Source organism: Protopterus annectens, chromosome 4.part0, assembly GCF_019279795.1.
Source record: "Protopterus annectens isolate FY-2018-M chromosome 4.part0, PAN1.0, whole genome shotgun sequence".
Taxonomy (NCBI): Eukaryota; Metazoa; Chordata; order Ceratodontiformes; family Protopteridae; genus Protopterus; species Protopterus annectens.
In genome coordinates, this window is record NC_056733.1 from 834,174,914 (window position 1) to 834,197,310 (window position 22,397).

The window sequence follows — 22,397 nt, forward strand, 5'->3', positions numbered from 1 at the left end:
CTGGCAATCCAGTGAGTTATGTGTGGGTTTATGCCCAGTTCAGTGAGTTTGCAAAGTATACCTGAATGGTGTATTGTATTGAATCCCATAGCCAGGTCCAGGTAGGCAGTATGCACTGTTTTCCCCTCATCCATTGCATTAGTGGCCTTCTCGAGTATGTCCTCCAGGTTTAGTAGGCATGACCTTCCCTTGACAGAGTCAAACTGGGTCGGTCCAGTGCTTGAAGGTTGCCTATATCATTGATTATTTCCATGATAATTTGTTCCATGGCTTTGCATATTAGACTAGTAAGGCTAACAAATCTGTAGTTTCTGGGGTCAGTTGATCCACCCTTGTGAAGCGGGATAACCACTGAAGTCTTCTGTTCTCATTGAACAAACCCTATTTTTAGGCTACAGTTGAAACAGTGGTCCTGTTAGGTCATATTTCAAGCTATTTAAGAGACATCCTGAGATATTGTTGGGGCCCATTGAGGCAGCCTTAGCAAGTGCCACCAGGATCTGCTTCCTTTTAATAGCTGGGAGGGTTATGCTAGTAGGTATTTCATGTGTGAGGGGTGGAGATTAAAGTTTGAGCTGAATTTGTCGGCCAGCAAGTTTGCTATGTCGCTGTGCTCAGAGAAGGTGGTACCATTGACCACCAGTTTGGCACACTGATGTGCATTTCCTTTGAGGTTTTTGACATAGCTGTAGAAGGTTGTGGTTGTCTTTAGCCTTTGAGGCTACGTTGACCTTGTAATTGGCCGTAGTTTCCTGTTTAGTTTAATTAGACATTTCCTATCATTCTGAGAGCTGCTTTCCCTGATTTTTAGCCATGACTTTTCTTTTGTTGTATATTCTGTTAAGGTTAAGATTTCACCAGTGTGGTTTGTTTTTAGATTCAGTTCCAGATGTTCGTGTTTCATTGTTGCAGTCATCACATTTGGGTTATCTGCCTGCAGGTAGCCATCAGCCGGCCTGAATACCAGTGTCTTCGAATTTCTGCATTGGATGCTGTCTCCTCTTCCATGACGTCAGGTCGTCAGGGGTATAAAACATGCAGCCGACGCCATTACATTAGTTTTTCTTGCCGTGCGGTGTCCGAAGCAGTTCAAGTGCTGGTTGGCCGTCTCCTGAAATTTTCGTTTTCGAGTTTTAGACCCGAAGTCTTCAAAAAAGATAAATACCCCGTTGGCGATCCTTTTTCTTGCTCTAACCGATGTCAGTAAAAGTTAACAATTGTCTTACCTGTGGAAAGCAAATACCTCATAGAGATTTTCATTCATACTGCATCCCCTGTTTAGGCCCAGACCACAACGTCCCACGCTGCGGGTTTTGTGCCTTGTTCAACGCCCGAACTATTCGTCGTCGGGCTATTTTTACAGTGAATTACTTTCGTGCTTAATCTGTGTACTCCAAAATGGCTTCGTTAAGCCATCCGACTACCGATCTTCCAAAAAAAAAACGTAAGGATAAAGACAGACCGCATAGGTCCAAAACTGCCGACGATGCTTCCGTTAAGCTAGTCTCCAGTCCGCCGGTACCCAGTGAGGTGCTTTCGCAGCCCCTGATACCTGCCACTTCAGATTAGCAGGCCTCTACTGAGACCCATTCAGAGTCCGTTATGCTGCAAGATGCTTCTTCGACTATGGAACCTGCGGATGTCTCTACGTTGGATGGGTCCGGAGCCGCTGTGCAGACACTGGCTTCTGAGGGTGTATTCATGCCTACAGACATTCATATTAAACTGAAGCCATCGATTTCATCCAGGCCAAAAACTCGCACTACGCCTAGAAAACTGACGACCAAACCGCAGGCTCAGGCCCATATACCTCAAAAACAAATGCTTAGAATGGCTGAAGACCTTATTACCTTAATTATGGGAAGCCAGCCTTCCCTCTCTAAGTGACCTAGAACTGATTTTCTTTCTGATCAGGGATCTGATATTTCTGCTCCTTCTGATTTCCAGGATTTGCCTTTATCTACTTATGAGGATTCTGATGCAGAGGATTCCATTCCCTCTGCTTCCCCTCCAGAAGATCTTTCTTTCGGTGAAATCTTGCATACTCTTAGGGAGCATTTCCGCTGGGAAAGCCAGGATTACTCTGAGTCCAAAAAGAGACTTGGGGAATTCTTACTCTTGTCTCAACAAAGGCATTTAGCTATCCCTCCTGTTCTGGACATTGTAGATGATGCTTTCTTGGAATTTAGCCTTACCTCGGGCACTTTACCTCCAGCTTCCAGAAAACCTTACCGGTACTACAGAGTGTCTGACTGTCACAAGTTCCTCTTCAAAAATCCTTCTGCGGATCCAGAGACCATTTCCCAAGAACCAAAAGGCATTAAGGCTACTGCTGCCAAAAATCCTACCCCTTCTGATAGAGATTCTAGAGCCTTAGACAGATGGGGGTAAGAAGGTATACACTTCTGCTACTTTGGCCGTTAGGGCTTTAAATTGCCAGTTTCATATGTTAAAGTATCAGCAGCATATTATGGGACTACTTAAACAGAAAATGATGCTGATTCCTGACTGTGCTGTACACAAATAATTGCAAGATTTAATGCATTATGCAGAACAAGTTGGTAAACGTACTTTGCAATGTGGTTTTGACGTTTTAGAAGCGTCTTGCAGGGCTGCTGTCACTGGGTCTGTACTTGGAAGGCATGCTTGGCTTAAGGAACAAAACTTGCCAGATCATGTTAAAGCTAAATTACTGGATGCTCCATTAAACCAAGACCGCCTTTTTGGCAACAAAGCAGAAGTCCTCCTCAAAAGGATGGAGGAAAAAGCTAAATCTATACAAACTGTTAAAAATTTCCTGCAAGTGCAGCCTCCCAGATTCAGTAGGCATTGGCCTTCAAAGAACTGGTCCTTTCCAGTCCCTTCCAGGCCTTCTCAGTCCAAACCCAGGAACAGCAGACCACCTAGGCTACAGTCTCAGGCTACACACAGACCTAAGCAATGGGGGGCTCCCACTTCCAAAGCTGGGAGTAGTAAGCCACCCCCATATGGAATACTGCACAATGACTTAACGTTAGCCTTTTCAAGCCTTTCTCAACTACCTGCTCCCTTAGGAAGGAAAGCTTGCCCTGCATGCAAAAAATTGGGAATTCATTACCCAGGACAAATGGGTTTTGAACATAGTATCAAAAGGATACAGATTCTACTTCCACACACTACCAACCCCAAATGGTTGGCAAGACCTACCTCCAAATGAATGGGCAGAGGCCCAACAACAGGTTCTCTCTCTTCTCAGTATCAGGGCTATTCAACCTGTCCCAGCAGAACAAAGGGGGCAAGGTTTTTTATTCAATACTTTTTCTGTTACCCAGAAAAGATAATTCCTGGTGTCCTATCCCGGACCTCTCTGTTCTCAACACCTATCTGGTAGTTCCAAAATTCAAAATGCTAACTCTTCAACAGCTTCTTCCTATGCTAGCCAAGGATGCCTGGCTGGCAACCTTAGACTTTAAAGGAGGCTTACCTGCACATCCCAATAAGGGAATCTTGCAGGAAATACCTACGCTTCAGGGCAGGCTTCATGCACTATCAGTTCTCTACACTTCCCTTTGGCTTATCTACTGCACCCAGGGTATTCACAAAGTGTCTAGCTTCAGCCATTGCATTTTGCAGGCAGAGAAATATTCAAATTTACCCATATTTGGACGATTGTCTGATTTAAGCAGAAAGCCAGGACTTGCTATTACAACACCTGGCATTTGTAAAGAAACTTCTAACCTCACTGGGGTACCATCAACGAAAAGAAATCTCACCTAGTACCCTGCCAACAGATTGCATTCCTGGGAGCAAGCTTGAACACAACTTCCCAGATGGCATTCCTCACTCCAGAGAAACAAGTTTGACAACCTACTTCAAGCTATTGGCCACAAAACCCTAGCTATCTGCAAGGAAAATACTGCAAGCCCTGGGGTTCATGGCCTCTTGCATTCTACTAATTCCACATGCAAGACTGCATATGAGGAAACTCCACTGGTATCTAAAAAGTCTATGGTGTCAGCATTCTCAGAACCTGGAAACAATGATTCCTTGTTTGAAGACAGAGTTCCTTTGGTGGCCAGAGGCCTACCACAACAAGGGACTCCCTTTCACTCTAGTCCCTGCCGTCCAAACTCTAACAACAGACGCATCAGACTATGGATGGGGGGGGGGCTCACATGACAGGACAGTGCATTCAGGGCAAATGGAACCAGAGACAGATGCACCTGCATATCAATCAAAATGAAATGTTAGCTGTACAGAATGCTCTGACAGCCTTCAAAGACCATATTCTTCCAGGACAACTATTGGTAAAGACAGACAACACCACAGTTGTGGTACATAAACAAGCAGGAGGGAACCCACTCGTATCCTCTCTGCAGACTAGCCATGGCTCTGTGGAACACAGCCTTGAGCTACCAACAACACCTACAAGTTCAATTCCTGCCAGGTAAACTAAATTCACTGGCAGACGACTTCAGCAGAAATCTCATGGACCAACACGAATGGAAACTAGAACCCAAAATATTCAACCTCTTGAGGAACAAATGGGGGACTCCAGAGGTAGACCTGTTCGCCTTCCCTCAGAACTACCAATTGGACAAATTCTGCACAAGAACTCCCCACAGTCAAGCTTGGAAAGTGGATCCTCTGTCCTTCACCTGGGAAAGCCTCTCGGTTTATGCCTTGCCCCCTCTCTCTCTCCTCTCGAATGTTCTTCTGAAGTTCAAACAGGACAAGCCAAGGACAATACTGATTGCACCAGACTGGCCACACCAACACTGGTGCCCCATCTTGTGCAGTATGACACTACTGCAACCATGGCACCTGCCTCAGACCCCCCTTCCCTGCTGTCCCAGCAGGTGGGCCAGATTCTGCACCCTCAGCTTCAAACCCTAAACCTTGCATCCTGGCTAATTCCTTGAGCTCCCCTCTAGCATCCGTCAGTAAGCAGGTGCTGGATGTCATTCTGGAGGCAAAGGAGGCCTAATACTAGAAAATCCTATGTTGAAAAGTGGAAAAGATACTGTTCCTGGAGCCAGGCTCAGGGGATGGGCACAGCAGTGCCCAGCTTACCTCATATTCTACAGTACTGAACAGAAATTCTCCACAAGGGCTTATCCTTCTCGTCAATTAAAATTCATGCCTCTGCCATTTCAGCACATTATGATACTGAACCATTTCTCTTCTCTCACCCCCTGCCAAAACAATTCCTTAGAGAGGCCAAAAATTTAAGACCCCCCCTAGGAGAGCTCCCACTCCAGCCTCCTCTGGGACCTTAACTTTGTATTGGAAAAGCTCACTCTTCCCCCTTTAAGCCAGCTGCAACAGCAGAGTTGAGATTCCTTTCTTGGAAAACGGCCTTCCTTCTAGCCATCACTTCAGCAAGAAGAGTGTCTGAATTACAGGCCCTCATGGCAGTGGAACCCTTCATTATCTTCCATGCGGACAGGCTTTCCCTCAGATCTAATCCTTCCTTTATGCCCAAGGCTGTGTCTAGTGTGGCCCCTAAATCAGTCCATTCATTTGCCTACTTTTTTCCCTAATCCACAAAACAAAGGGGAACGAATACTGCACACTCTCGACATTCACAGACAACTTAGATTTTATTTGGACAGGACGAAGCCTCTCAGAAAATCTGAACAGCTGCTAGTTGGCTTTGCTGCAGGGGAAGGCTATTTCAATGCAAACCATTTCCAAATGGATAGCACATTGCATTCATTTCTGCTACAAGCACCATGGAAAACCTACCCACACAGGGGATAAGGTCTCATTCCACCAGGACTGCATCTACCTCTGCAGCTTTTCTCAGAGGAGTCCCTACCAGGGATATCCTAGAAGCTGCTACCTGGAGCTCTGTACATACCTTAACCAAGCATTACCACATGACTATCTTTTCTAAATCCTGAGCTGGATTTGCCACTGCAGTCTTGCAGGGCTTCATAGCTGGTCCTAATGCTCTTTAACTTCCTCCTCCCATCCTTTTGGGAATCGACCCAAATGTGATGACTGTAACAGTGAAACACGAAGAACATAGTACAGATGTGTACACTTACCATAAATGTAGATGTTCGAGTGTATTCACTATTGCAGTCCTGGTTACCCTCCCTCCAGCCCCCTGACTTCTCTTGGCTTTACCTTTTCTTCTTGTTTGGTATGTTTATTTTTTTCTAGTGTATTTGCTTTTTGATAGGGGGGTACCATACTATATAATTGCTCCCTATTGTGGGGGGCACCTGACATCTGGGGCAAGAATAACTGATGTAATGGCGTCGGCTGCATGCTTTATACCCCCTGACGTCATGGAAGAAGAGAGCATCCGACAGAAATCCAAAGACTCTGGTATTCAGGCCGGCTGAGGGCTACCTGCAGACAGATGACCCAAATGTGATGACTGCAACAGTGAATACACTCGAGCATCTACATTTATGGTAAGTGTAGACAACTGTACTTTCCATCAGTATAGAGTGTATCATGGAGCCAGGTCCCTGGTACCATCTTCTGTGCCAACTCATTTAGTGTACTTAACAGAAATGAAGCACGTCCAAAGCACAAAGCAAAGAGTTTAATCCAAAATACATACAAATTCACTTGCTAAGCACTTTCACCATTACACATGGCATCATCAGAGTAAGTGAACAACCATGCCATACATTAAATACAGAGCCAATCACATGAACATCCAATAAGAAATATGCATTAATTTGAATTAATAACTGTTAAGTATATTTTAAGCATTGAATATATCCACGTACATTAGAACAGTGTTGCCCAAGTCAGATGTTATGAAAAGTATCCTATCCACAATATATACACTTATATGTGAACATCCTTTAAAACACTTAAAAAATGAATAAATAAAAATAATAAATGTTGGGATATAAAAATACTGTGTAACCCACTGTTTACACTATATCCCATTAGCCCTATCTTTTAAAACGGGTTTTAAAGAAATATGTTCATTCAAACCCGGTGGGGTTGTTGCATCCAAAATTATTTGCCATTTATATTCTAATAATTCTACCTTCAACCTTTCATCCCCACCCCTCTCAAGATGTGTCACCCTATCAATAACAAAGAAAATAAATTTCTTAAAATCAACACAATGTATACTATGTATATATAGTGCATTATGTGTGTCCTTATTTTTTTTTATAGCCCTCTGGTGTTCTGCAATCCTGTCTTTCAACCTACGGACAGTTTTGCCCTCATAGAATGCATTGCAGCTAACACAAGTGGCAATGTATACCAACTTTTGTGTGTTGCAACTACACCTACCAGGGCACCCCAGAGTCTTAATATAACTGAACGCCAATACATAAGGTCCTTCATTGATGAACCTACAAAATTTACAGGTTCCACATTTGTACATCCTAGAACACTTGTAAATGATTCGGTTTCCCTCCAAAATTTCTTTAATATTTTTTCCCCCAGAATATACTATTTTGGTGAAATTTCACAAATCATTTTTCATGGTTTCATTGAATACTGTATCCCATGTTTTTTTCACTACTTCAACACCACCACTAGTTTGACTATTATATTTCAATAACAGTGCCTTGCCTTCTAAGGTATTGGTCTTTTGAAATATATCATTATCATTACCCCTTAAGATGGGTTTGTATATACTCCGTCTTTTCTCCAAGACCTCATTCCTGATTTTAACATCTTTAGGGGATATCCCCTATCTAAAAAGAAACCAATAAGGGTGTACACCTCTTTGATACAAGTGTCATCATCACTTACAAACCTTGAAAGTCTAACCATTTGGCCCTTCACTATTCCTCTTTTTTTGAAATGAGGGGTGACAACTATTATAATGTAACAAGGAGTTGCTATAGGACATCTTCTGGAAAATGTTACTATGTAAAATGTTTGCAGATTTGGTCAATTTGATGTAAAAAAAAAAAAAAAACTCCATTTCATTTTTATCCCACTTGCTGGTAAATCTAAAAAAAGTTGTAGTGCTATTTAAATATTCAACAAAGGACATAGCTTCATCCTTACTACCCTTCTAAAGTATTAGTATATCATCCAAAAAACTGTTATAGAGAGCAATGTTGTCATTATATGATGAACCAAATACATATTCATCCTCCCAATATAGGAGGACCAGGTTAGCAAATGCAGGGGCACACCTTGCCCCCATTGCCACACCTGAAATTTGCTGAAAAGTTTCCCCTTCAAATGTCACAAAATTGCTCTTTAACACCATTTCCATACATGATGTTATCATATTAATTTTAGCAGCATTTAATTTACCACTTCTAACTAAACTTTGGGTAAAATACTCAACCCCTACATCTTGTGGGATTACTGTGAATAGGTTAATGACATCTATAGTTAAAAAAGAACATTTAAAAAATGACGCACATAATGCACTATATATGCATAGTATACATTGTGTTGATTTTAAGAAATTTATTTTCTTTGTTACTGATGGGGTGACATATCTTGAAAGGGGTGGGGATGAAAGGTTGAAGGTAGAGTTATTAGAATATAAATGGCAAATAATTTTGGATGCAACAACACCACCGGGTTTGAATGAACATATTTCTTTAAAACCCATTTTAAAAGATAGGGCTAATAGGATATAGTGTAAACAGTGGGTTACACAGTATTTTTATATCCCAACATTTATTATTTTTTATTTATTCATTGTTTGTTTTAAAGGATGTTCAAATATAAGTGTATATATTGTGGATAGGATACTTTTCATAACATCAGATTTGGGCAACACTATTTTATTGTGCGTGGACATATTCAATGCTTAAACTTACTTATTTATTCATTTATTTAAATTAGTGCATATTTCTTATTGGATGTTCATGTGATTGGCTGTGTATTTAATGTATGGCATGGTTGTTCACTTACTCTGATGCCGTGTTTAATGGTGAAAGCGCTTAGCAAGTGAATTTGTACATATTTTGTATTAAACTCTCTGCCTTGTGCTTTGGACATGGTTCATTTCTGTTATTTACTAGTTCTGTACCCTGTGGGTATTTTCTTTGTGGTTTTCATTTAGTGTACTTATTTGTATCTGGCTCCTTAGCCCATATCTCAATGTCTGAGAAATCTGGGTTGTCTACGCCAAGCTGCTGGCTGTCCACATCTGCCCATCCATTGTGATTGGGATGGTACTGAGGCAAGTATCTTTGGTGCTAATGGATTCTAGTTTGTCTTTTGACTTCCTTAAGGGAATTATTGCCTGTCCATTGTCTCAAGCAGGAAACATACCATTGGCTTTGGCTCCCCGCTTTGACACCACTCTATTTCAGTCTGAAGGCCAGAGTTAGTCTCAGCAGAGACATAATCAGTTTTCAGGGTCTTTGGATCAGAGTCCACTACCTCCCCCAAGCCGCCATGTAGGTATACATGTAAAAGGAGGAACATCGAGGCACTACAGACTGTGACACCAGATACAAACTGTGAAGAGGAAGGATCTCCCAGTTCCCTCCAGAAGACATCAGAATTGATGAGATATTAGAACTGATGTGGCCAAGGGGTATTCTTCCAACTGATCACACCCACCTTCCCCTGATCAAGATGTTCTTTTGGAAATGTTTAGCTCTACCCCCATCTCTTGGGTGGTTCTTGCCTGCTTGACTGCATGATGGACTTGGTAGTGGAGCGAATCTGACAGGAATCTAACATAGCAGAGTCTTTTCCTAGAAAGTTGGACAAAATGCTCTAGCAGCCAACGGATAGACCATATTGGTGCAAAGGTCCTTTGGAGAGACTATTATTTTGCGATTCACTCTCTAAACAAGGTGTATGGAATGATGGACTATATAGGAAAACAGGTTTATGTCTCTGGTACTTTTGGTCTCTGAACACTGTCTCATACACATGAATAGGTTCCATAGAGACGCAGGGCAAACACTGGACTCTGTAGAAACCTGCCATATCTGATTACCTGTAAGCAGATCAAGTCATATGGCAATGCAGTGGAAATCTAATCTTTTTCCATGAGGCTTTTATATAACTCCTCTGAAGAATCAGTTATAGCAGTTATAAGTACAGGTATAGCTGTGAAGTGCACCACCTGGTTATGTTTGAGTGACTTCACAGACGGCTTTAAGGTGGTCTTTATTAATGCCATTTATGACAGATCCAGTCACTTTGGACATAATGAAATTTGAACAGGAAGAGAAGATTTCTGCCATTTGGAGTATATTGTGAAATCCTGCAACAGTCTTCCTATGGGAGCAAAAGGATTCCAAAGTGCTGTTGTTTAGAAAAGTCTAAAATGTTCCCTTCTTTGATTTCATTTTGGATAAGGGCAGATGTGACAGAGGATGCCCCTTTAATGGATATTGCCCTAGGGACAGAGGGGATATGTAAATACCTCAGCATCTCTGAAGACCTGTCACACTGCTCCATTCTGGGGATGGGGATGTCAACCGTTTTTTTCATCTTGGTTCTTGGGTGACCATCACCCAAAACCTTAATCCCTGCCCTTTCAGATGTTTCACCTTGAAAGAAAATGGCATCAGCAAAAAAGATTGTTCAACGACTTCAAAAATGAGCCACCTAAAAGGTCCCACCAGACCAGAGAGGGGCTCCAGTGTCTACTCCCGATTCTTTTTAGTTCCCAAGAAATCAAAGGCTCTTAGATCCAGCTGGAGTTAAGTGGGTTAGACAGAAATCTATTAATTTGCAGCTGAATATGGATTCTTTAAGTAAGTATATAATTAATGATTTGCTAAAGCACAAATATCTTGTACATTGTACTAAATGCTGTGTATATTTAAAGGCAACACAACACTGGTGCTCTGTTCCTCGTGTCAAAAGTTAGTTTGCTGACTTAACTGATGACAACTGCACTTTTCTTTTCATATAAACCAATTGGTTAATGATGGTTATAGAACTATTGGTTGTATAAAATGATTCATAATGCCTAAGAAATAAGGTCATTGTTAGTCACATTAGACCCAAGCTTGAGTATGGAAACCTCATAAAAAAACAAGCATGAGTAAACTGGAAAGAGTACAGCAGAAATACACCAAGGCAATCCATGGATGTGAAAATTTGTTACATTATGAAAGACTAAAATATCTGAACTTGTACAACCTATCATGTAGATATTTAAGAGGAGACCTTATTCAAGTCTATAGGGTACAACTACCTCTGAGAATGTTTGTGGGCGATTAAATAGTGAATCATAACTCCAAGAAGAGCTAAACCCAAACATAAAACTACTGTTCAGTCTCAGCCTTACTACAGGATATTTACCCAAAGAGTGGTGTACAGCAACATTGGTCCTCTCCACAAAGGTGGTGCCTCAACAGATCCTGGAAACTATCGCCCCATAAGCCTGACTAACTTGGTCTGCAAAGCTATGGAAAGGATCATCATGGACCTCATAAATAAAGATATTGGGGACCTACAGACACTGGATCCTACCCAGTTCGGCTTTGTTAAGGGCAGATCCTGCCTCTTAAACCTGGTCAATTTCTTTGCAACAGTCACCAAGGCCATTGACGAGGGGAAGGTGGTCTACACAGCCTACCTGGACCTTGCAAAAGCCTTCGATACAATACCCCACTCGGACATTATAGATAAGCTCACCAGCTTAAATATAAATCCCTATGTCACTAGATGGGTTGCAAACTGGCTCAAGGACAGAAGCCACATGGTTAGAATTGCTGGAGCCATGTCAGACTCCAAATCAGTTACAAGTGGTGTCCCACAAGGCTCAGTCCTGGGACCTCTCTTGTTTGGTATATATTTCTCGGAGGTACAGGCCAACACGGAAGGACTGTGGCTGACCAAGTTCGCAGATGACTGCAAACTGGACGCCATAATCGACTCTCCAGCCGACACAAGCATCCTCCAAAAGGGCCTCATAGAAACAGACAACTGGTGCCAGAGCCATGGCCTGAAGCTAAATGCCAAAAAGTGTATAGTCATCCCCTTTGGCAAAAACAAAGTGTCCACAAATTACCACATAGGTGGTAATCCATTAAGTACAGAAGAAGTAATTAGGGACCTGGGGACCCAAGTTGATAGCAATCTCTCATTTGACAACCACGTGGCCAAAGTGGTTAGAAAAACATTTTATATAGCCCACCTAATCATGAAGGGATTCACATCTAGATCAGGGGAGGTCATCGTGCCTCTTTACTCATCCCTCATCAGGCCCATAATTGAGTACAATGCCCCTTTTGGGATGTACCTTACCAGACACCTGCGGCAACTGGAAACACCCCAGAAGTACCTCACCAAGAGGATCAAAGGGCTCAAACAGATGCCATATGCTGCCCGGTTAAAGAAACTCCAGCTCTACTCAGTGGCATACCGCCTGCTCAGAGGCGATCTGTGCCTGACGTATAAAGCCATGTCCAACCCGGAATTAATGGACATGCTGCACCTCATAAAATCCAAATCCCATCGAGCTACGCGCTCGAGAGACTTGAACCTCAGCACTGAAATAAATAGGACATGCTGGAGGGACAGATTCATAACCCAGAGGCTCCCTTCACTCTGGAATAAAGTCCCAGTCCAGGTTAGGCAGAGTCCCTCATTGACTCTCTTCAAGAGGAATCTTGATGAGTGGATGGGAGATCATAGGTTTACCCCGCGTATCACTTCTGTGTCACTGTTAGACAGAGGCACAGTATACTAACCTCGAAAAAGGGCATAGCAAAATTAATTTAAAATGGGTGGCGAAAGCCAAACACACTCTGGCTAGGCTTATAAATGCCCTAGGGCAGATAGCCTAGTATGAACCTATAAGACAACCTGTGTAGAAGATTCACTAGGAATGAGAAATGTACTAACTGGTTCTTTGAGAGAGCAGCTGATGGATGAATAGACTACCAAATTACATTAAAGTAAGCACTAGTTTAGATATTTATAACCACATGCCCTGGACACTTGTTATGGGAACAACTGTTTTGGTATATTGGTAGACTAGAAAGGCATTAATGCTTGTGCTTTAAATATTTGTGTACATGTTTACCTCCCTGTTTAAAGGAAGGTGATTGGATGTTCTCAGGTGAAAAAACAAGTTATCTCTGTGGTATCCCCAAAGTCTCAAACAACCCACTAAAACAGTATAGTGCAAAAACAAAACAGTACAAGAAACTTCTCTGTGTGGAAGATTTTCAGTCCATATATATCTAGTTAATCGTCGTATATTAATCAGATCAGATAATGATAGTAGAAGTAGCGAACGTAAATGATAGTAGAAGTAGCTAACTTAAACTCGTCCTAAGTCAAAATAAAAAAATATATATAATTGGAAATGTTATACAGAATTACTAAGTATTCAAAAGTAATCCAAGTAGGGGCGGTCTGTTTCCAGTCAAATCCTTTATTAAGTACACAGACAAGCGATCTAAGTAAAACAAAAATAACAGAATAATAGTTTCCTCACAAGCTTTCTAACTATATAAATACTTTTATAAGACAAGGGAGTGGTTTATTGTGCTGTAAAACAGTGTATTGGTATACATGTTAAATTCACATCCCTTCCCCCATCAGTGTGACATTCGAGCTGGTCCTGCCCTACTTAGTAGCTGTCATAGTAATATAACCCTTATGCACTTTTAAATAAAATTAATAATGATGTAGTGTCTTATTTAACCAGAATATTAAGTCTGTTAGTTTATCCAAGACAATATACTACATGGCTGGAAATTTATAAAACTTAGACCATTTGGCAGTCTAAAAATATATATAAGTATATACATACACATTTTGCATGCAAAAAATCCATTGTGCAGATCATATTCTATTTCAATAACCAATTGTTAAACTAGAACAATCCGTAAAAATATCACACAGAAAAAAACAATTGGTTAACAAACAGAAAAATAAAAATCTAGCAAAGCTAGACTTTTCATTGTGTGATACCTTAAACCCTTTGTTATCACAGATCACTTTCGTCCTTCTAGACTTCTTAAGGTCTGTGTACAAGAACCCTAAAAACTATCTACAAAAATATTATTGTATAATTAGCTAGTATTGTTATTACACATCATTTCAAATAACATGGAAAAAAGAATAAGAAAGAGAGAAAAATTATGTTGATAGAAACAAAATATATACTTCAATTAAAAATGATTTAACATGGTATTTAAAACCAACTGGAAGAATAAATTAAAATAAAATTAATCATGTAAACAATGTGGCAATTTTCAAGTTCCAGTACACTTTTAAGTGAACAGTAGCCGTTTAGTTCTGAACGCTTGTCTGTGTAATTAGTAAAGGATTTTCGACTGGAAACAGACTGTCTACCCTGCTTGGATTACTTTTGAATACTTAGTAATTTTGCATAATATTTCAAATTATATATATTTTTTATTTATTTATTTTTTTTACTTGGGACAAGTTTGTTTGCTACTTCTATTACCATTATCTGATATGATTAATATACAATGATTAACTATACATACATATATATATATATATATATATATATATATATATACATATATATAGTTTGAAAAATCTTTCACACACAAGTTTCTTACACTGTGATGTTCTCAGCTGACCTACAGAAGAGTTACTGCCACAAAAAAAAAAAAAAAAATTGCCAAAGTGTCCAGAAGGTATTTCTGCTTCAGGCTGAGAGCGTGTGAGCTAGTTACTACCAGTCTCGAGCACTAACACTGTCTCACCACAGGTACCTCAGGTGTTCACCAAGTGCATGTCTGTTATTGCAGCCCATTTGAGGTTGAGCGAGATTTGTATGTTTCCATATCTAGTTGATTGGCTCCTGACTGGGGCAAGAAGTGGGAGTTTGGGATATGCTTCCTTTGTCTGACCTTAGGCATATCAGTCAACATGCAATGCCACAGTTAGAGCCATCACATTCTGCTATAGAGTAACATCAGAGTACAAATTTAAAGAAAGTTATACTTCCCATGGAAAGACTTCTAAGACCCATGATTTCCAAATATATGTTTATTTACCCTCTTCCTGCATTTCTAGATGTTCTTCATGTTTTACTGTTGCAGTCATCACATTTGGGTTATCTCTGCTAGGGTAGCCTTCGGCCGGCCCGAATACCAGAGATTTAGTTTTTCTGCTTTGGTTACTGTCGCTTGAGGACTGACATCAGGTTGTCAGTAGTATAAAGTAAGGTAGTCGACGCCATTATATCAGTCTTTCTTGCGGTGGAGTTCAAAGCGGAAGCAGTTCACATGAGTGCCAGCCAGTCCCTGAGTTTTCATCTACCGAATTGAAGTTTGTCTTCTAAAGCTAAGTACCCCATTGGGGATCCTTTTTTCTTGCACTAACCGATGTCAGAAAAAAATTAATAATTGTCTTGCCTGTGGAAAACCGATACCTCACCGAGACTTCCAGTCTTACTGTGTCACTTGTTTAGTCCCAGACCACGATGTTCCTCGTTGTCGCTTCTGTGCTTTGTTCAACACCAGAACTATCCATCTTCAGGCCCTTATTCTAGCCAGATATTTCCGCTTACAGTCCTCAAATTCCGATATGGCTTCGGTAAGCCATCCGACAGCAGATCTTCCAATAAAACATAGATAAAGACAGAGACAGACCACACAGGTCCAAACCTACCAAAGATACTTCTGTTAAGCTAGTCATCAGTTCTCTGGTACTCAGTGGGGTGCTTTCACAGCCCCTGATGCCCGCTTCTGTTGATTCCCATGCTGCTACCGAGACCCTTTCAAAGTCCAGTATACCACAAAACTCTTCTTCGACTAAAGATCCTGCTGTCGTCTCACCCTTGGATGGGTCTGGAGCCGTTGAGCAGGCACTGGCTTCTGAGGAAGGCCTTCACACTACCGAATCTCGACACAAACTAACATCTTTTACAACTGCTGTTCTTTCTAAAACTACAGAGTTTCTCAGGCCCAGGGTACGAACCACACACAGGAAACAGACAACCCACTCTCAGGCACCTGCTACCTTGCCTCAGTCTCAAGTGCTTAAAATGGCAGAAGACCTTATCATGCTGATCAGGGGAAGCCAAGCTACCCCCACCAAAAGAAAGAGAGATCTGTCCCCTGTAGTTTTGTCTGAACAAGACTCAGATGAATCTGATGCATCTGAATATGAAGACATCAACCCCCCTCCACTTATGAGGATTCCATTCCTTCAGCCTCTCCCCCAGAGGACTTTTCCTTTGGTGAAATGCTGCATACCTTAAAGGGAGCATTTCCAGTGGGAGAGTCAGGACTACCCTCAGTCTAATAACAGACTCGGGGAATTCCTAGATCTTCCACAGCACAGACCCTTGGCCATCCCCCCAGTTCTGGATGTTGTGGAGGATGTTTTCCTCGAATCTAGCTTAACTCCTGATTTCCTTCCTCCTGCTCCCAGGAAACCAGACAGGTACTATAGAGTCCCTGACTCTCTCAAAAAATGTTTTATTGCTCAGGCTCTGGATTGCATTGCATAAGTGGAAATTCCTTAAGATTCCAAGAGCAGGATAAGTTATTTCTTACACTTATTTCACTGAACTCCACTTCTGAAACACTTATAATTGTGCTATACAGTTGATCTACTACATGTTGCACAGCTTTTTTTATTGTTTCACTGCATTTATGCACTGTTTTATACTGTTTAAACATTACTTAACTATAAACTGCTTTTTCATACTGAGAGTTGTATTTTCTGTTTGTGAGTGCTCTATCCGAGCTTTTCTGTGCATTTTTGATAGTCTGTTTATAGTTAAAAACATTCTCGAGTCTGCTTCTTGATCTATTTAAAACTTTCATTTAGTGGCTACAGCTAGGAACTGTAATTTTTCCCACCCAGCCTCCCTAGTGTTGTGTGTTCTTATACGTGGTGACTTTGTTTGTTCCAGCTTTCTCCATTTCCACTTTACTGAAAAAAAATTGTAAGCTTGCTTCCCCCCTTTCCTGTGGCAAGTCTTGTCCAGATACGGATTTGCTGTGTCCAGGACTGTTTGTGAGCTCCTAATCCCCCCCCCCCACTTAACTGGGGTTAAACTATTTCTGGCGCCATAAAGTCATAAAGTCTGTTCTTCAAAATTTCCCTTGCAAGTAGCCAGCTTTTTAGTTTTAGCACTCATCTGTTTCTTTGAGCTCAGCACTTGTTCAGAACTCATTGTAAGCACTAAATAAGTTACAAATTACTACAGCACTCAACTTTCCTCACTTGTCTAGAGGAAAACAGTTCTTAGTACTTAATAAATAAGCAACTATTCAGGCATGTCTAAAGGTCAGCTCCCGGTGTTTTCTCCTGTCTACCTGATGAATCTGGGCATCTTGGGACAATGCAGCAATTGCCTCATGTACACAGAAAACCCTCTCCTCCTACCACCCAACACTACGACCAGTGAGAGATGCACTTATATAGCCAAACTGGAAGCAAAGCTCTCTTCACCAAAGACTGGTTTAGACAGTCAAGAGGAGAAGGTAAACACTTGCACCACACCGCACTCATCACATAGTCCCTCAAAACCTACACCACCAAAACACACACACAGAAGCACAAAGCACACACCTACATTTGCGGAGGCTCTCAGTAAAAATCTGCCCAAACAACAGAGACCTCCAAAGCATTAATGCAAGCAACCTTCACCCCTCAACACAACCCAAAATGACACATAGCCAATATACTCAGTGTGCCACTCAACTACAGCCCATAAGGCATAACGTACCCAACACTCTAGTCATAGGTGACTCTATAATCAGGCACACTGATGTTCCACTCACCAGGCTAAACAAGGAAAAAGTTAGTCAGCTGCCTGTCAGGTGCCAGGATCTGCCACATAACGCACGCACTCAGGTCACTCCACAACAAGTACAAGTATGACTCTGTCATTGTCCATGTTGGTGTGAATGACTGAGACATACCTCCCTGGACTGCATGAAAAGAGACATGGAGGAGCTCTCCGATCTTTTAGCCCAGGCCGGTATGACCCTAGCCATGAGTAGCATCCTGCCATCACCCAGAATGCACCACAGTACAAGGACAAAATGATTGAATTTAACAATTGGCTAAGCTTCTGGTGCCATTCTAAGGGAATCCAGTATCTGTCTGCCTGGGATGACATGATCGACGGACCACGCTGCTTTGCCATAGATGGCCTGCACCTGTCGCCCTTGGGATTCCAGATACTGGCAAACGCTCTTGCCACCCCCTGTAGTGCCTTTTTTAGGCAAGGTTCAAATGACAAATTCACCACCGTAACGGGTATAAGCAAGCAAAATCTGAGGGTAATGCTACTCAATGCTAGAAGTCTAAACCTCAAAATGCACTCACTTAAGGCACTCCTTAAAATGGAGAAAGTACAGTTGTATACACCTACCATAAATGTAGATGTTCGAGTGTCTTCACTGTTGCAGTCATGACTGTAGGGTTCTCCCCTGCCGGCAGGCAGTCCTCGGTCGGCCAGAATCCCAAAGTCTGGGTCCAGTGTTGGCTGTTCAACCATGCTCCCTGACGTCAGAACGCCAGGGGTACAAAGCTGACAGCCGACGCCATGTTCTCCAGTTTTTCTTGCCCCAGATGTCAGGAGTCCCAAAATGAGAAAGGTCCCATATCCTTTGCAAATACACCTCAGAAGAATGGTGAAAAAAGGAACCACACAAAAGTAAAAATAAGAGGGGGCAGGAGGGAAGGAAACCCAGACTGCAACAGTGAAGACACTCGAACATCTACATTTATGGTAGGTGTACACAACTGTACTATGTTCATCGGTTTCACTGTTGCAGTCATGACTGTAGGGTAGAATCCCAAAGCAGAATGAAAGGGAGGTGGTCATAAAGTAGAAGGGGTGGCTAAAAGACCCTGCAAGACTGCAGAAGCAAAGCCTGCCCTAGACTTAGAGTAGAGAGGTAGATTGTAGTGCTTTGAAAAAGTATGCACTGAACTCCAAGTTGCAGCTTCCAAAATGTCTTTGGTAGGAACTCCCCTGAGGAAGGCAGCAGAAGTGGCAGCAGCTCTGGTGGAATGAGTCTGTATACTCCCTGGGATTTGCTTTCCATGGTGTGAATAACAAAATCTGATTCCATGAGCAATCCATTTAGAAATGGTCTGTTTTGAAATGGCTTTACCTTGGGAACTTGAAGCATAAGAAACAAACAATTGCTCTGATTTTCTGATGTCCTTGGTTCTGTCCAGGTAAAAACGTAGTTGTCTGTGTACATCCAAGGAATGTATGATCCTTTCCCCTTTATTTTGAGGAGTGGGGAAAAAAGTTGGCAAGTGGATAGTTTGATTTAAAGCCACTTTGGAAACCACCTTAGGCATGAATGTAGGATTAGTCCTCAGACACCCTGTCTTGATGAAAAATAATATAAGGTTCCACAGCCATAAGAGCTTGCAACTTTGAAACTCTCCTGGCAGAGGTCAGGGCTAACAGGATGGCTGTTTTCCAAGATAAAAACTTGATGTCAGAAGAGGCAGCAGGCTCAAAAGGAGGTAAGGTGAGCTTTTCCAAAACATAGTTGAGATCCCAAGCAGGAATGGGAGGAGATCTAGGAGGTCTTAAGTTCTTAGCTCCTCTGAGAAAACTGTCTCATGAGCTGGTGGGAAAAGATTGGAGGGTCTGTATTATAATGAGTGGAAATAGCAGAGGCATGTATCTTAATGGAAGAGAAAGAGAGACCCTTATGTAAGAGATCTGTCAGGTAAAGTAAAATCAAAGGAATGTTCGGAAGAAGAGGATCAGAATCCTGAGCCTGCATCCAGGAACAAAATCTTTTCCATTTTCCTGCATAAGATTTTCTAGTGCTAGGACGTCTGGCTTCTAAAATGACATCCATAACCTGCTTGGGTAGGAGAGAAGGAATCAAAGGCCCTGGATTAACCAGGCTGCCAGGCTGTGAGTGCTGACATGGGAGTGTAAAACCTGACCCTGATGTTGGGACAGAAGGGTCAGAATCTGTGGTAAGAACCAAGGGGGCTCCAGACATAGGGTTTTCAGAGTGGGGTACCAAAACTGTCGAGGCCAATTTGGGGCCAACAAGATTATCATCTTGGGCTTGTCCTGTTTCATCTTTAATAATACCCGTGGAAGAAGAGGAGAGGCAGAAAGGCATATCCCGAGAGGTTTCTCCAACTGAATGATAGTGCTTCCACTTTCCAAGCTTGTTTGTGGAAGTCCTGGTGCAAAATTTCTGTAGTTGATGATTGAGATGGGATGCAAAGAGGTCTATGAGAGGACATCCCCAGACTGCTGTTATCATCCTGAGTATTTCGGTGTCCAGCATCCATTCGTGTGGATCCGAAAGGTTTCTGCTCAGACTGTCTGCCAGGAAGTTTTGCTTCCCTGGTAGAAACTGAGCTTGAAGGTCCAGATTGCAAGCTAGAGCTGTGTACCATAGATCCATGGCTAGTCTGAAAAGGGGGTAGGAATGAGATCCCCCTTGCTTGTTTATGTACCACATAACTGTGGTGTTGTCTGTCCGTATCAGTAGTTGTCCTGGTTGTAGAAGATTCCTGAAGGCCATTAGAGCTTTCTGAATGGCTAACATTTCCTTTAAATTGATATGCAGGTGCTTCTGATCCTTTGTCCAAAGGCCCTGCAGACAGTTGCCCTGAAAATGGGCCCCCCAAGCATAATCCGAGGCATCCGTGGTTAGAATCTGAGTGGCAGGAGGCAGACAGAAGGGTTTCCCTTTGTTTAGAGTACATGCCTTGGACCACCAAAGGAATTCCTTTTGAAGACAAGGCAGGACAGAGATCATTATGTCTAAACTGTGGCAATGCTGAGACCATACACTTTTTAGGTACCACTGTATTTTCCTTGTGTAGTCTTGCATATGGTACTAGAAGGATGCAGGAGGCCATGTAATCCAAACCCTGCAGGAATTTCCTTGCAGATAGCCGAGTTAAAGTTGCCAAGGTTTTGAAAGTTGAAGCCAGCAGAAACTGTTTTTCGTATGTCAGAAATGCCATCTGGGTTGTTGTGTTTAAAGTGCTCAGAAAAATTATCTGTTGTGAGGGTGTCAAATTTGACTTTTTTATGTTTACAGTGAATCCCAGGAACTTGAAGAGATCCTGAACAAATCGTAGATGCTGGAGTAAGACCTCCTTGCTGTCTGCCTGAATAAGACATTCGTCCAGATAAGGGTAAATTTGAATTCCCTTGATTCTGCAGTAAGCTACTACTGGAGCCAGGCATTTGGTGAAGACCCTGGGCGCAGTAGACAATCCAAAGGGCAGCGCAGAGAATTGAAAGTGCCTCGATCCGGCCTTGAACCTGAGGTATTTTCTGCGTTCCTGCCTGATGGGAATGTGTAAATATGCCTCCTTTAAATCCAAAGTTACCATCCATGCATTTTTGGACAGCATTGGAAGTAGCTGCTGGTAGAGTAAGCATCTTGAATTTTGGAATCTCTAGAAAGGTGTTCAAGACTGACAGATACAGAATGGGTCTCCATGAGTTTTGCTTCCTGGGGACTAGATAGAGCCTTGAATAAAAACCTTGTCCCATCTCTGAAAGTGGAACTAGTTCTATGGCTTTCATAGCCAAAAGAGCTTCCACCTGGTTTAAGGCCTCTGTCCATTGATGTTTTGGAAGATCTGGCCATCTGCTTGGCCTTGGCAGGGTATGAAAATGGAATTTGTAACCTCTTGAAACCACATCCAGAACCCACTTGTCTTGGGTTATACGAGTCCAATTTCGGTGAAAAAGAGAAAGTTTTCCTAAGAGAGGGGCTTCCAGGCAAGAAGTTCCTGTAGCCCAACAGAGGGAGTCATTGAGTCTGTTTCCTATGAGTTTGCGACCTGTCCTCTCCTCCCCTAGGGGTGGAAGCAGTCCACTGTCTTGGTCTATAAGAGGCTTGTGTTTGAGGCCTTCCTCGGGAGTGTCCGTCTCTACCCCTCTGAGGCCTGTCTGAATTGGGAAAGTACCAATTTTTTGTAGGCCAATTCCTGCTAAATCTGGGTGGCTGTACTTGTAAGAAATCTTTAACTGTTTGCATGGATTTCGCCTTGTCCTCCATCTTTTTAATCACCTCTTCGGCTTTTGACCCAAACAAAACATTATGCTGAACAGGAGCATCCAATAATTTAGCTTTTACTTGTTCTGGCAAATTTTGTTCCTTTAACCATGCATGCCTTCTAATAACTGTGCCAGAGGCAGCAGCCCTACAAGAAGCCTCCAAGGCATCAAATCCGCAGTGTAAACCATGCTTCCCAACTTGTTCAGCGGCATGCAGTAAGTCATGTAATTCCTTATCATCCGCACAGACAGAAATAGAAGTAAGCTTTTGTTTTAAAACAGACAAGAGAAATTGCTGGTACTTCAGCATATGAAACTGACAGTTCAATGCCCTAATAGATAAAGTAGCAGAAGTGTACACTTTTTTGCCCCATCTTTCTAAAGATCTAGAATCCTTCTCAGTGGGAATGGGGTTTTTAGCAGAAGCGGCCTTAACTCCCTTAGGACCCTGAGAAATGGTTTCAGGGTCAGCAGAAGGGTTCTTGTATAAAAACTGGTGGGAATCAGGAACCCTGTAATA